Consider the following 13,913-nt stretch of genomic DNA (forward strand, 5'->3'; position numbering starts at 1 on the left):
TTTCTCTTGACTGACCACCATAACCCTTTGGTAATTGATCTAGTAAATTAGTAATTCATACCATACAGCAGCTTAAACTTTCTAGAGTTCACGATTGCTTGCTGAAAATAGCCATCTGGCAGTAGAATTTCCAGCGTAGCTAGGAAAGAAGAATTCAGGCAGGCATTTGCTCATGAAAAGTCTCGATATTTCAATCCCCAGTCTGAAATTTCAGTTGTTCAGGGTGAAATTCTTAAGGGTCTGTTTTTAAATGTTCCCCGCTGGCTGTTTGCCTCTTATTCACTCCCTCCCTGGAAGACAGTACAATGCAATATGGCTAATGTTTGGATTTGGGAGCAGTCACCACCTACAAATTGCTGGAAAAGTCTCAGGAATTAGTAAGCTTTCACCTTCAGAGGTGGCCTTGTTGTTTTGGAGATAAAATCAAAGGAAAAACTAAATATTCTTGATTTGGCCTGAATCAATTCAGAAAAGAATAAGCCTAATACCCAAATCTCTCCAAATATGGTTCAAGGCACCTGCCTGAGGACCACCTGGGGGAGCTTAGGAAACATCCAGGTTCCTGGGCACCATCCCAGCCTTAATGAATCTGAATTTCTGGGGATGAGGGCTAAAGCTTGCTGACGATGTTTATAGTCACAACCACCTTATAAGAAGTGAAAAGCTCTTTTTAGTACACCCTTATGTTGCCACAAACAGAATTCTATTTCTGCTTTTACGCTCAGAAAAAAAACAGTACAGGTTAAGAGGATGAGACCTGAAGTCACCCATTTCTGCTCCTTGTTCCTTTGCTAATTCCCAAGGAGAAGTCCCATTTGCTTTTTGGAGTTCAGTTTCCTTTTCCATAAATGACACTAATAAGTATCATAATTGAAAAGGGAGTTATAATTCCTATCCTCTTTACCTTAAAGACCAAATGCAGAAATGGACATGAAAATGCTTTGAAAACTAAAAATACACAGTTCTACTCAGTACATTTATTTTATATATGAAGGCTCTGCAGTTCAACATACCCAGCTAACGATTTTCCTGACCAAATGCTAACCAGACTTTTTAATTTGGTTGTTTTTATTTTTATTCAAAAGCAGTTTCCATACACAATGAGCCACTTTGCCCTAAGCATAAATAAGATGGTTCAGATGTTGCAAAAAAGCAGACAGAGACCACTAAAGACCTTAACATATCAATCCAGAATTGCGAAATTCACATCTAGAGCAACTGGTGGTGGTGGGGGGGCTTAAGTGAAAATATTTCCCAAAGCCTATTATGTTATCCACATCCAGGAAGCTGCTTAAGCCAGAACTTTCTAAAACCAAAGCAATGTCTACTATCTTTGACTGCTTGCCTGCTGAGATTTTTTTTTTTTTCTGTTTCTGGCAAATAAATATCTGACCATAGAACAAGCCAGCCTGATGCGTTCTGAGACAGATCTTTCCTAATATTCTAATCTCTCAGGCCCCAGACGTGAGTCCTCAACAGAGGAGGAAAGACTGTCTAAAATTTAATTGATATATTAAGAGCTCGCTATTATCTGCCTTCAATTATCCATCTGAGGCTTCAGTTTAAGAAAGGAGGCTGTTTCCTCAAGCTGCATTCCTTGACATTTTCGCAAGTTTACAAGATTGATGGAGACCGAGTAATGCATGAAATAGTCCTGTATACAGCTGTTCATTTTTAGTCACCTGACATCCCTTCAGTACCATTTCTCTGGCATAATCCTAAGGATTCCTGTCCAATTTTTTGCTTTGGAGAGATCTGTTTTCCAGGCCTAGGAGAAGTAACCACAGGATGACAGAACTCTTGAAAGTGCCTACCCAGCCCTGGGAGGGAATGAGGAAAGGCTGGTGGAAAAGGAAGAGAACGGGAAGTGGGAGGGGGGTTCTTGGCGTAGACTCTTTGGAGGATGAAATGATTGCCTGGACTAAAAGGAGCCTCACATTCCGCTCATCCACTCAACCACCCATTTCATTCATTTGTTCAAGGGGCTTTGGAGGGATGCTCTGCTCTCCCCGGGTGAACGTCGCTTACACACTGCCACAGCCTGGGTTTGTAGCCATAGTATTTACAAGCTGGGGAAGGTTTCCTCTTGCTTTGTTTGGGAGAACAAAGGACTATAAGACAAATCTGCTAAAGCAGCAGGGGAAGAAAATCCAGTTCCACCTGGCTTCTCTTTGAATGGGTTCCCACTCCTTTTGGGGCAGGTGGGGCAGTCAGAGCGCCTAACCACTGACTTGGAAAGGAAAACCTTGGGGTCATTTGATCCAGCTCTCAGAGCTGGATTCTACCAGGAACTAGAAGGGTGCCTTCCAGGGAGTTAACTCTTTTGTTCACAAGTTTAGGATGCAAGACCTTCCAGGTGCTAAGAGGACATATTATATGAACTTGAAAACAATGATGATGGTGATGATGCTGATGATGATAAATAGCTCCCATGTCTTGAGCTATTACTATGTGGCAGACACTATGCTATGTGCTTTATATACATGATCTCATTGCATCCTCACAACGTCTGAGGTAGATACAATTATTATCCGCATTTCATAGATAAGGAAACTGAGGGTCAGAAAAGTTAAGAATCTTGTTTGAAGTCATACGACTAGTAGGTGATAGAGCTGGGCCAGTGTCTGTTTATCCTCTTTCTCTGTTCCTTTAAAATTAAATTAAAGGGACTATAAAATTAAATATGTTCCTTTCTACTTAAAGCATCCTACATGGCTCCTACTCAATGTTCTTCTGTGTCAGATTATCTGGGAGTTTTTTTGCATGGTGTAGATGGTCCTTCTGGTCTGATTAGACTTTCTTGGTCCTGGAGGTTCTCTAGTTTCAGTTACTCACTGGCAAAGGGAGACACAAAGGAAATGTGAGCTTGAGGATTCTCTGGCCAGCATCTTGAGGCCACCCAAGGACCAGCTAGTTCTCAGTCCTGAAGACCCAAAAACTCAAGATGCCAGTAGGGTAAGCACAGGGAGTGAATGACATGGACAAAAGAACAGACAAGGACAAAAGAGGAAACACCAAGTTAACCCATGAGAACTAAGGAGAAAGCAGAGCTTGTCCTTAGTACCAACAAGACATCTTTTCAGATTCTTCAGTGGTGACTGAGTTTTGTTTTCAAAGCTAAGTCTGGTGAACCAGACTGGGAACAGAGGTGAGAAATGCCTATATATATATATACATATATATATATACACACACACATATATATATATATACATACATATATATATATATATATATATATATGTATGTATATATATTTAAAAAAAAAACCCAAGATAACTGATAGGTTTTTAGGCAGTTGTGGAACATGGCACAACTTTGGAATAAATGTCTTACTTTCTTTGAAAAGACACAGTGTCCACCTAGATGTTTCTACCTGGTAGTCTCTGTTAACAAATCAAATGTAAGATTTCTGTGTTCCATCCTATTTGATGTGGAATGCTGTGTTTGCATCTTAAGTATCTGGAACTGAGCACATACCCACTAAATTTGTGTGGTTTAAATGAAGAGCACAGCATTCACTTCCAGCAGGGATCAAGCCTGGGAGATAACAGAGCAGCCCAGGAGGGCGTAGGAGTACTGGAGGGCAGGTGGCAATGGCCAGGCCACTGATTAGGCAGGTAGAGAAGGACTAAGTGGATGGTCTCCGTTGGAAAGTCCAACAGGGTAGAAAGAAGTGGCATGTAGGGACCGTAAGTCTAGAGAATGAAGCCAAATTGTGAGCTGGAGATGAAAACAGAGAGAGCCAGGGACAGTGCTTGGTTATCAAAGAAGGACACAGGCATGACTGTGGGAAGAATCTAAGCTTTAGAGTTAGACAAACTGAGGTTGAGTCCTGCCTCTGCTACTTACTGGCTTGAGCTTCCATTTAGCTATTCCTATCTACAAAGTTGAAGCAATGAAGCCAACCTAGGCTGATTATTGCTATGTAACAAAGTATCTCAACAATTTAGTGGTTTAAACAAACAGCCATTGTATTACAGCTTGACGTTCTAGGCAGGGCTTGGCTGGGCAATTCTTCTGTTCCATGTGGCATCGATGGAGGTCACTTGGTGGTATCCAGCTGGCTCGTAGGCTGCTGTGTAGGGTCCCGATGGCATCACTCATGTCTGGAGCCTTAGCAAGGATCACTGGTAGGCTGGGTTCAGCTGAAACTGTCAACCAGAGCACCTACCCTGGGACTTCCAGCATGGTGGTCTTAGGGTAGCTGAACTTCTTACGTGGCTCCAGTGAACAAGGAGAAAGCTGCACAGCTTTTTGTGACCAAGTCTTTGTACTCTATTGGTTAAAGTACTCTCAACTCCGCCCAGATCCAAAAGGGAGACACATAGATCCCACCACTTTTTTTAAATTGAATCATTTTATTTAAGAGAAAAATCAGATTGTTATTATTTATGCATACACCTTCATAAATTATTGTTAAGCTCCATGACTGTGAACCTTTATGGATTAGATATAAGCAAACAGACGAGTTATGAAAGAACAACCCCACCTCTTGATGGGAAAAGCATTAAAGAATTTGCAGCCATGTTTTAAAACTGATACAGTGCCTCATGGGAAAGATTAGATGGAAAGCATTTAGCAGAACGTCTGGCACACGGTACCTGCTTATAACGTTAGCATCCCTTCCTCAGCTTCTACTCACAGGTAGAAGAAAAATCTAGGTATATGATGGGGGATTTCACAGCAAGAGGCCCTTTATCAATTAAGATGTTTTAGTCACAAGCAATCGAAAATGTACATTAAGTGCCTTAAACACTAAGATAATTTATTATCTTATATGAGAAACTGGACTGGCGTTAGAATGATTCCAGGGTTGGTAATTTAGTTGCTCAATGATGCCTTCAAGGAAGCATGTTATTTCCATCTTTTCACTTTGTCATCCTCAGCCTGTTAATGCAGAGTCCCAAGATGGCTGTGAAAATGAGAACATCCATTAAGCAATCCATGTAACTGTTAGGGTTAGGCTCTTTATTCCTTTCCATGAGCGAGGAAAACTTTCTGAGAGACTCCCCAGCAGATTTCCCTCACATCTCATTGGTTCGAGTCCAAACCATTCCTTTGGCAAGAAGGATGAGACCACCATGACTGGCTTGAATCAATCAAGCTTCAAAGCCCTATGGCTGGGGAGGAATCCAACCTTCCTGAAAGGCTGTGCCCACCTGAGTAAGGTGAACAAAATCAGGATGCTCTTAGCCAGGAAGATGGAGAGAATGGCATTATGTGGGTGGCCAAAAGTGCCTTCCACAGTCCACCCCATGGTTTATTCATCGTACCCTTTGCTCTGTACATAGCCTCACCTCGCTGGTCACGGCTCACTGCTTGACCATGTTCTTGGTGGGCATTGGAGATCATTCTCTTGGTGATCAGGTGATAGGGAACAAAGAAGGAAGGGAGGAGGATGCAAAGATAAGAGCAGAAATCTAAATCCATTGGGTCATCGAGTTATTGGGTCAACACCAAGCCACTAGAATGGAGGGATTGAAAAAGCAAAGGGATGAGATTTTAGCGTGACCTTCACTTTTAGCCATCTTTTAACTATTCTGGATTAGGGTAGGACTGGAATTAGTATGTTGAGCCCATAAGTGGGAGAAATCATCTCCACCTCCACAGAAAAGAAATATTGAAGAACAGTAAACCTGACTTTTCTGGTGATATTTTTTCCTTGGACATGGACCCAAAATCTATGGACAGTAGCTAATGGTAGTCTCTCAGGAGCCTCTGAACTTAAGTGGTAGGAATCATTTCACTGGCCCCTTCACCTGGCTCCCCATAGCTCCTAGAATAAGGATCAAAATCCCTATCAAGCTTCATGGCCCTTGTATGATCCAGCCAGCGCCCTTGAGTGCGGTTGTACGGTTGTGCCCTGGACGAGCACACGTGGCTGAGATGGGGGCGAGGGCTACAGTCCAACCCTCACTCCAATCACCAAGCCAGGTGCCCCCAGGTCTTTGTTTGCCTTGCAGGGGTGTCTTTTCTAGTGTCGCTGGGCTGGGCTGGATCTAGCCTTTGCCCCCTTTTCCATTTTCAGTTCATACTATAGTGTTTGCATATTGTTGGCACTCTTTTCTTCTCATAGTTCCCCATCCCCACTGTTACCTACAGCTGCAGAACAAACCACCCCAATACTTAGTGGTTTAAAATGATGACAATATTTATTTTGCTCACAATTATGCAATTTGGGCAGGGCCGGGTGGGGACAGTTCATCTGTGCTGCACTCGGTTTCAGCTGCAGCAGCTCAAAGGCCAGGGCTGGAACCACCCAAAGGTTTGTTCACTCATGTGTCTGGAGGGTGATGCCCTTTGCCTTCAGCTGGAAGTTTTCACGTGGCTGCATGGTTGCCTCACAGCATGGAGGCTAGGTCCCAAGAGGACCAGGTGGAAAATCTAGTCTTGGAAGTCATATGGCATCACCTCTGCTGTAGTCAGAAGTCCACTGAGATTCAAAAGGAGGACACGTAGATCCCACCTCGCAATGGATGAGTGTCAGGGACACACTGTAAGAAGAGCTGTGTGGTATCCCATAGGGATGCAGGTATCATTGGAAAATACCACCTGACACACACACCTGCTTCCCTTCAGCCCACAGGGCCTTTGCACATTCTGTTCCTTCTACCTGCAACATTCCTTACCTTCTTCCCCTGATTAAGGCCTGCTCATCCCTCCTATCTCAGCTGAGTCAGCATTTCTTCAGGGACGTCTTCCTGAGCTCCCTTAGTTTATGATTTCTGATTCTTATCACAGTTATATTTTACATATGTATGTATAAATGTATGCATATAATTACATATGTGTGTACATTTATACATATATATATAGACATACATATATGTGTTTGTACAGACACACACACATACACACACATACGCCAGTGTCTGTCTCTCATTTAGATGGTAAGCCTCACATAAAGAGGAACTGAAGAGTTCATTTGCTTTTGCTCATTGCTCTATCTTCAGTGCCTAGTATAGGGACGGGGATACAGTAGGTGCTCACATATTTATTGAATGAAAAAAAAAAATGCATGAAGACCAAGCCTGGATTTTGGAGTCCCTTGTGCTGGGCTATGATTTTCTGATGGCTTTGTTACCCCTGGTGCATTAACCCAGGAGAGAGGAGAGATTCAGAAAAAGATGCGTCTGAGCATGATACAGCTTAGCTCATCTTTGGGGGCCAAATCGGTGTTAATCTCCGTAGAATGAGTCCCTCCTGCCTCACTCCCACAGACCTGCTTACAAATGCTAATGAGTTCATTTCATCTGTCTCCACAGAGCAGTCCAGGTAGTTCCCATCTTCCATAGGGAATCATGGGAGACTTGGAATACTGGGCAAAATACAGGACTAATGAATAGTTTCCAGCTGGGAGCCAGCCCCACCTCCAGTTCCTTTGTCGGGCAGAGACAGGAGAGTCTTCCGACCTGTTCTGACTTTGCACCAGAATTAACAAAACATGCTCTGCTAGGGTGCACGTAGATTCTTCACCAGGCAAAGACGTTCAGGTTCAGGAAGCTTAAGCCCTAATTATGGAGGTGGGGGAAATGGGACAGAGTCTGCCGTGGAGATGGGAAGGGTTTCCAGGAAAGACATGGAGAAAAAAAAAAAAGCTTAATAACTGATTTTGTTGTGATATTAAAACTCTATGACAGGGGCTTCCCTGTTGGCGCAGTGGTTGAGGGTCTGCCTGCCAATGCAGGGGACACGGGTTCGAGCCCTGGTCTGGGAGGATCCCATATGCCGCGGAGCAACTAGGCCCGTGAGCCACAACTACTGAGCCTGCGCGTCTGGAGCCTGTGCTCCGCAACAAGAGAGACCGCGATAGTGAGAGGCCCGCGCACCGCGATGAAGAGTGGCCCCCACTTGCCGCAACTAGAGAAAGCCCTCGCACAGAAATGAAGACCCAACACAGCCATAAATAAATAAATAAATAAATACACCCAAAGGTAAAAAAAAAGAACTAACGTGAGACAAGATGGTGGATGTATTTAAAAAAAAAAAAAACTCTATGACACATTTGCCCACAGCACGCAGAAGATTCACAAATCTCTCTGCAAGAAGCAACAGAGACACAACCAACACGCGCAGAGACGTGGTGCAGACTGGAAACCAGGTTCCTCCTACACCTACTCCAGGGGGAAACCTAGGAGCCCAGGGCTCCCAAACACCATGTCAGGTTCTCATCCATGCTTGGACCCCAGGCTCTAGGGCCCTAAAAGCAGCATAGGCCTTGTCCTAACCATCCCAGGCAAAATCTGTGCACCTAGAAGGGAGGGAGGTCCAAAAAATATGAACAAATACCTGAGGTGCTGAGCAGCAGTTCTTAACCTCCTTTTGCATGATAATCCTCTCTGGCCATTGGGTGACACCTTCTTAGAGTCCATATTTTTTTAATGTATTAAATAAAAGATATCGGATTGACTGCAGACTTCTACTACTGACCAAGCGTGTAATAGAGATCAGATTTACCCTCCTGCCTGAAATGACCAAAAAGTTAGACAAAGTATATGAAACAATAGTTTTCCAAACATTGACTATCAGGCCATAAAAGGCAGTGACCCTTGAGAAATAGGAAACAAACTAGGTGAGGGCTGCAATCTTGCCCTGCTTACTGCCTGGAGAGTTTCCAAGCTGTGTGCAAGGACATAGCTGGTGGTCTCCCTGGGTTGAGGAGAAGAAGCTGGGAGAAAGGGAGAACAAAGTGGCTGGGATTTGCAAAGCAGAATACCGAAGAAGAGAGAGCTGCTCAAAGAGGGAACTCTAGAAACCTAGAGCCGTCTCCCTTGAGCCTTTAGCTGAGTACTGATCAGCATGTGCGTGTGAGGAAACTGCGTAAGACCAGGAAAAGAACCACCTGAAAGGATCAGAGGGAACAATTCTTTGAGTTCACGCAAGATCAGGAATAGTTCTTCATCTCATTAACCAGACTCGAAAACCTCATAATCCACATGGCATCAGGTAGGGTACTCAGAATAGTTTTGTCTCAGTGGCTGGGAAAATTTAGCTCTAAACTAAATGCTGCTCTGGTCTCACCCAACAAGGCTTAAAAACAAGCTGGAAAAAAATCAAACTGATTACAACTAACTTAACCATGTCCCAGAACAAAGCTCAAGAATATTTAGAGTATTTGTAAGCATAGAAAAGAATTCAAAAATATCCAGAATCTAGGGAATGCCCTGGCGGTCCAGTGGTTAGGACTCCAAGCTTTTACTGCCAAGGGCCCGGGTTCAATCCCTGGTCAGGGAACTAGGATCCTGCAAGCCTTGAGGGTCCCCCGCCCCCCGAAAAAAATCCAGCATCCAAAAATTCACAGTGTCTAGCATGTGATAAAAAGTTACCAGGCACGCAAAGAAGCAGGAAAATACAACTCATAATGAGCATGAAGATCAATTAATCAAAGCTGATTCAGATATGATACCAATGATAAAATTAGTAGACAGGGACATTAAAACAAGAAAACGTTATATTTAAGAAGCTATAGGAAAGATTGAACATGTTAAGTAGGGATATCAAAGATAGATATTTTTAAAGACACTATTAGAAATTCTGGAGATGAGAACTATAATGTCTAAGATGAAAAATACAGTGGATGGGATGAATAGGAGATTACACACTGCAGAAGAATGATTAGTGGACTTTGGAAACTATCCAAAATAAAACACAAAGAGAAAAAATATCTTAAAAAAAAGATATACAAAGCATCATTGAGCTATGGGACAACCTCAAACAGCCAAAAAATATGTAATTGGGATTCCCAAAGGATAAAATATTTGAAGAAATATGATCAAAAACTTTTCAAATTTGATTAAAAAATACAAACCCAAAGATCCAAGAAGTGCAACAAATCCCAAGCACAAGAAACATGAACAAAATTATACCACCAAGTCATATCTTAGTAAAATTTATTAAAATCAGTGATAAAAAGAAAAATTTTTAAGCAGCCAAAGATAAAAGATACACTATGCACATAAAAACAAAGATAAGGATAACAGTAGAATTCTTGTCGGAAACAATACAAGCAGAAGACAGTGGACCAAAATCTTTAAAGTACTGAAACTAAAAAAGAAAGCAGAACAAATTAACCCCCACAACTGGTAACTTAGAATTCTATACTCAGCAAAAATACATTTCAGAAAGAAAAGGGAAATCAAGACTTTTTTTTTTTTTTAATTTATTTTTATTTTTTTTTAATTTTTATTTATTTATGGCTGTGTTGGGTCTTCGTTTCTGTGCGAGGGCTTTCTCTAGTTGTGGCGAGCGGGGGCCACTCTTCATCGCGATGCGCGGGCCTCTCACTATCGCGGCCTCTCTTGTTGCGGAGCACAGGCTCCAGACGCGCAGGCTCAGTAATTGCGGCTCACGGGCCCAGTTGCTCCGCGGCATGTGGGATCTTCCCAGACCAGGGCACGAACCCGTGTCCCCTGCATCGGCAGGCAGATTCTCAACCACTGCGCCACCAGGGAAGCCCAAGACTTTTTTTTAGACATACAAAAGTTGGAAGAATTCGTCACCAGCATACTACAAGAAATGTTAAAGGAAGCCCTTTAGGAACAAGGAAATTTTTTCTATTCAATGAGGGATATGCAAACAAAAACCACGGTGAGATATCATCTCATATCTAGAATGTTTGAAATGAAAAAGACTAACCATACCAAGTGCTGATGAAGATGTGGAGCAACTGGAACTCTCCTGCACCACTGGTGGGAATGTCAGTGCTACAACAACTTTGGGAAAAAGTTGGGCAGTTTCTTAAGCAGTTAAACACACAGCTACTGTTCGACCTAGCCATTCTACTCTCAGGTAATTTACCCAAGAGAAATGAAAGCTTATGTTCACACAGAGACTTGTACACTAATGTTCAGCGCAGCTTTATTTGTAATAGCCAGGAACTGGAAACACAAACGTCCATCAACAGGTGAATGGATAAACAATTGATGTTTATCCACAGAATATAATACCACTCAGGAAAAAACAAAAAACAAAAAAAAAGCAAGGACAAACTATTGATACACTAAGCAATATAGACAAATCTCAAAATAGTTATGCTGAATAAAATAAGGCAGATTTTTAAAAAATGGGCAGAAGAACTAAATAGACATTTTTCCAAAGAAGACACAGAGATGGCCAACAGGCCCATGAAAAGATGCTCAATATCACTAATTATGAGAGAAATGCAAATCGAAACTACAATGAGGTATCATCTCACACTAGTCAGAATGGCCATCATTAAAAAGTCTACAAATAAATGCTGGAGAGGGTGTGGAGAAAAAGGAACCGTCCTACATTGTTGGTGGGAATGTAAATTGGTGCAGTCACTATGGAGAACAGTATGGAGGTTCCTTAGACTAAAAATAGATTTACCATATGATTCTGAAATCCCACTCCTGGGCATATATCCAGAGAAAACTCTAATCGAAAAGATACATGTACTCCAATGTTCACAGCAGCACTACTTACAATAGCCAAGACATGGAAGCAACCAAAGTATCCACTGACAGATGAATAGATAAAGAAGATGTGGTATATATACACAATGGAATATTACTCAGCCATAAAAAAAGAATGAAATAATGCCATTTGCAGCAACCTGAATAGACCTAGAGATTATCATATTAGGTGAAGTAAGTCAGACAGAGAAAGACAAATATCATATGATATCACTTATATGTGGAATCTAAAAAAAATGACGTAAATGAACTTATTTACAAAACAGAGTCACAGACATAGAAAACAAACTCATGGTTACCAAAGGGGATAGCAGGGGGGCAGGGGAAAATTAGGAGTTTGGGGTTAACATATGCACACTACTATGTGTAAAATAGATAAACAAAGAGGACCTACCGTATAACACAGAGAACTATATTCAATATCTTATAATAACCTATAAAGGAAAAAAATTTGAAAAAGAATATATATATGTATAACTGAATCACTTTACTGTACACCTGAAGCTAACACAACATTGTAAATTAACTATACTTCAATTTTTTAAATGGTTTTAAAAAAAGGCAGATTTTTTAAAAGTACATACTGTATGAATGTATTTATATAAAGTTCTAGAAAATGCAAACGAGTCTATGGTGATAGAAATCAGTTCAGTGATTTCCTGGGATTGAGGTATGAGTATGTGCAGGAGGGAGGAATTACAAATAGGCATGAAGAAAGTTTTGAGGGTGCTTTATAAACTCACCAGCTTGGGACTTCCCTGGTGGTCCAGTGGGTAGGACTCTGCGCTCCTAATGCAGGGGGTCCGGGTTCGATCCCTGGTCCGGGAACTAGATTCTACACGCACGCTGGAACTAAGAAGCCCGCATGCCACATGCCGCAACAAAGATCCGGCGTGCCGCAACAAAGATCCTGCGTGCCGCAACCAAGTCCCAGTGCAGCCAAAATAATAAATAAATAAATAAATATCTTTTAAAAAAAAGTTCACCGTCTTGATTCTGGTGATGATTTCACAAGTGTAAGTATGTAAAGCTTACCAATTATACACTTTAAATACATGTAGTTTATCACATGTCAATTATACCTCAATAAAGATGATAAAATGAAAATTAATTTTAATATACACGTAGGATTACAAGAGCCCAATTATTTTGAAATGCAGCTATCAAAATATTTTTTAAAAACAAATCTGTGATATAATTACCTAAGTGCTTTTTTACTAAGGCAAATCTAATGACTATTATAATTTATAATTAATGATGACTATAAATGCTATTTTGAGGTATCCATAACCATTATAACATGACATGAAACTGTGATTTCTAGCAGCGTTAAAGTCACAGTTGCCAACACCAAGTAACAAAGCCAAGAAATAGAGAAAGTGAGTCTTATATCATCAGAGCCTGATGATCTGAAGTTTTATTTCTATGCCTTGTCATTGTCTAGTTTTGGTTTGGGGATATATTTTTTTTAAGATTAAGTTTTCTCTAACCTCACAACTCTTTTTTTTTTTTTTTAATATTTATTCATTTGGTTGCACCAGGTCTTAGCTGCAGCAGGCAGGCTCTTTAGTTGAGGCATGCATGTGGGATCTAGTTCCCTGACCAGGGGTTGAACCCGGGCCCCCTGCATTGGGAGCAAAGAATCTTAACCACTCTGCCACCAGGGAAGTCCCTGGTTTGGGGATTAAGGTTAGTCTCATAAAGTGGGTTAGGCGGTTCCTTTTCTCTATTCTGAAAGTCTGTTTACCTAATATGGGTAATACATTTGGGCCTAGTAGTTATCTGGAGAATTATAGATTTTTGGTTTTTTTAATTATATTTTCTTGTAAACTACGTCCACTATGCAAGGAATATATGCTGGTTGTAACACATGAAATAATTATGAATGTTTAAATAGGGAATTCCCTGGCAGTCCAGGGGTTAGGACTTGGAGCTTTCACTGCCATGGCCCAGGTTCAATCTCTGGTCGGGGAACTAAGATCCAGAAAGCTGAGAAGCTGTGGCCAAAAAATACAACGTTTAAATATAAAGTTAATTATTTTATTTACTTATTTATTTATTTATTTATTTATTTATTGGCTGAATCGGGTCTTAGTTGCGGCATGCAGGATCTTTTGTTGCAGAGTGCGGGCTCTTTGTTGAGGTGTGCGGACTTCCCTCTAGTTGTGGCACGGAGGCTCAGTTGCCCTGAGGCATGTGGGGTCTTAGTTCCCCCACCAGGGATCAAACTGGTGTCCTCTGCATTGCAAGATGGATTCTTAACCCCTGGAACACACGGGGAGTCCCCTAAAGCTAGTAATTTTTTTTAAAGTGTCACAGTAACTGCTAATACTACTACAGTTTGTTGCCCGCATTTAAAAGAAAAGAAAACGCTAAATTTCAGTGAGAGTTCAGTAAAAATAAAAATATAATGTTTTTTCTCAGAATTCATAACCCTCTAAATTATGTCCATATCAGGCTGCCCTAGAAAGCCTT

The sequence above is a fragment of the Balaenoptera borealis genome (assembly GCF_965194805.1).
Source record: "Balaenoptera borealis genome assembly, chromosome: 10".
Classification (NCBI taxonomy): Eukaryota; Metazoa; Chordata; class Mammalia; order Artiodactyla; family Balaenopteridae; genus Balaenoptera; species Balaenoptera borealis.